The 3,177-nt window shown below is 37.9% G+C and overlaps 1 pseudogene; it reads left to right on the top strand.

Annotated features, from left to right (window-relative positions):
• The first annotated feature begins 394 nt into the window (after positions 1–394).
• On the top strand, positions 395–1,006 carry LOC141364418 (ADP-ribose glycohydrolase OARD1 pseudogene; annotated as a pseudogene).
• Positions 1,007–3,177: the final 2,171 nt, after the last annotated feature.

Here is a 3,177-nt window from a genome sequence, read left to right as displayed (position 1 = left end):
CTGACAAAATTGACAAACACGCACTGGAATTGACATATAGTTTCGGGGCTGCTTGTCACCCCAATGACAGAGCAAAGCTGAAATAATGAACCTGACCTTGACATTAAAACTTGACTTGACAAAATCTGTGCACAGACAAAAATAACATGGCTTGACGCATTGCCAATTGCATTAATGTCTATTCGCTCTTCTGTTAACAAGATTTCTGGTTTCACATCCTTTGAATTGCTTACAGGTCGACAGTTTCCAGGCCCACGGAACGCCTTGGTGTAGGATCCAATCCTGCCACTAACTAATGATGTTTATTTCTACAAACTAACTGCTCTGATTAAACATTTTTCCTGCCAGGCTACCACACAACGAAATTGGGAGAACGACCCAGCTGTTACAAATGATGATTGGGTTTCTAACAGACACAGGTGTGGACCTGAGGACTCAGGTCCAAGAGAGGGAGAGTGTTGAAAGTGAAAGTGAATCAGCTGGAATACAGAGAGAACAAACAGGAAGTGAAACATCAGTGGTAACACTCACACAACACCAACAACAAAGTCAACAAACACTCTGTAAAATTGTGCACAGTGTGCAGATTGTGCCTATGGAGCAGGTATAGCCGTACAATTCAAAGCGAAGTACGGTACACAAAAGGTTGTAAGTCAAAACAAACACACAGGTGAATGTGCAGTTACTCATGAGGACGACGGCAGACTGATTTTATATTTAATAACCAAACAAAACTGTACTGATTTACCAACATATGAGAATTTTACCAACAGCCTTAGATGCATGAGAGATTGGTGTAAAAAAAAGGAAAAAGGAATAACAAGTGTATCCACTCCCCGGCTGGGGTGTGGGTTAGATAAATTGGATTTCCATAAGGTGGTGGAGATCCTGACAGAAGTGTTCAGGGACCTGAACATCACAATTACAGTTTATTCATTGTAAACGTCATATAAGTTTATTTTTTCTTTCCCATCGTTTTACTTCTTTTGCTATAATCTTACCTGTTATTAAGTTTCAATTTAAGAGTGTTTTTTGAATTAAGCCAATAGGCATAAGTGTATTTTTTCCACAGAGATGAAGCTATATGGAAATTGGAAGGTTCTGTGGGCCCTAGGGGTTATAACTGCAATTATAATCACCATAATATTTAGCATAAACAATGAAGGTAATCTGAAAATTGACAAAAGGTCCAAAACAACACCACAAGATCAGTGCTTAAAGAGATATGGGGGAATTGAATTGAATCACACAAAAAATTCAACGACATCATACACCTTTTGATTTATGCAGTGTGATAGACTGTGGAGGGCAATAGTAACCTCCATAGTAGTGTCCATTGGTGTATTCGTGGCCATCCTGGTGATCGGTGGATGTTGTTGCATTCCCTGTCTTAGATCCCTGTGCAACAGATTAATAGTATCTGCAATAGAGAAAAAAGAGAACAATCCACCCCCATATAGCATGCCCCTATTAGGTTTACAGAACCTGGATGAGGATGAAGAAGAAAATGTGTGACCTCTGAGAGGGAATTGTGGGATTTGATTTTGTTTTACTAATAGTGCTGTTTATAATCTTAATTCATGTGTATTGTGATTTCTGTGCTGAGTACAAGAAAGTTGTCTGTTTGGGTGTGTAAAAGTTGAGAGGCTGTGGTTTCGGTTGGGGGAGAAACAGCATATGCTGAGGAATGTACATCTGGAAATTGTCAAGATAAGAGCAAAGCTTGAAGGAGAAAACACACAGACAAAGAAGTGCATGCTTTTGATATTAGTTCACTGGCAATCATTCATTTCCAGATTGTTACATGTAGAGGTGTTTGGATTTATAAAATTATATGTTGCTATGAATATTAATGTGTTAAAATATATAAATGATTATGCCTTTGTGCCCATGACTAATGTAGAAGATTGCCCTGTAATAAGACATTGCCATATAGGGATGAAATGCTTGAGGGCACAAAGTGTGTGTGTGTGTGTGTGTGTGTGTGTGTGTGTGGGAGCCGGGGGGCTGTAAAAAGCCCTGGAGGGAAAACACCCAGAACAGATGGTTTGAATAAACAAGTTGCTTGCTTTATAACTATGTTACATTTAGAGAAAGTGAAAATTAGTAACTAATGAATGCATTTAACCAATTTATGAACAATGGAGTATTGTTGTGTTGTTGAATAATTATGTTTTACATATTTACTGCCTACATTTCATGATGATTGCCAAAAGTGTTAAAGTTACAAAGATGTCCAGATAAGGACATAATGCCTTAGGGAACAGAATGGTCTGTGTATGTCTTTCTGTCTGTGTGATATGCAACCCCCACAGGTATGTGGAGATGGAGTCAGATGAACGAGAACAGCCCATTGGGGGAGGAGGAATTGTGAAGAAAGAACGACGATAAATACTCATGTTTTTGTCCTGAGCGGGTAGTCCGTCGAATCCTGCTGTTATGGCTTGAGACGGCCCAGCATGCTGTAACTTTTTCATATCTGATCAATAAATATTCAATTTAGATATTTGTGTCTTTCTCAAATTATGAACATGCATTGGACGCCTTAAAGTCCAACATCCTCAAGTCTGTTCAACAAAATAAAAGTCCTCCGCCGCTGTAGCAATAGGCTACTAATTTTTAAACTTTACAGGTCAGGTATTAAATTGTGCTTTCTTCTGTGTAACTTAACGGGTTTCGGACAAATATTTATTTCATAAATATTAATCTGCACCTGCATTGTTTTATTTTATTATTTTAGATATTTGGTGAAGCTGCGCTACCCTTTATAAACAGCGCAAAGAGGATGTAAAGTACAGGGCCGGGTTTCCCAAAAGCATCGTAAGGCTAAGTAGATCGTAAAAACCCTTATGAAAATTAACCATGGTTTTATTGTGGTAAAAGTGTAGTAACCATGTTTTTTTGGTGAATGGATTACTATCAGCAAAACTATGGTTTTACTACACTAACCATGGTTTAACTATGGTTTTTAAAAACCATAGTTCAGTCAGGACCACTTAATACCAAATTATATAATATATTTATATATTATAACAAATATCTGAATTTGGCCAAAGGCTGAGGAATCAAGGGGCTCGGTTGTCATACTGCACCTTTAAGATGCTTCCTTTGCATATATCCCCCAGCCTTTCATAACCAACATTTTAGTATGCTACAAAAAAAATAATTAAAAAGGGG

This window comes from Misgurnus anguillicaudatus, chromosome 6, assembly GCF_027580225.2.
Source record: "Misgurnus anguillicaudatus chromosome 6, ASM2758022v2, whole genome shotgun sequence".
NCBI lineage: Eukaryota > Metazoa > Chordata > Actinopteri > Cypriniformes > Cobitidae > Misgurnus > Misgurnus anguillicaudatus.
The sequence above is the reverse complement of the archived record's forward strand: the minus strand, read 5'-3'. Positions and strand labels throughout refer to the sequence as shown.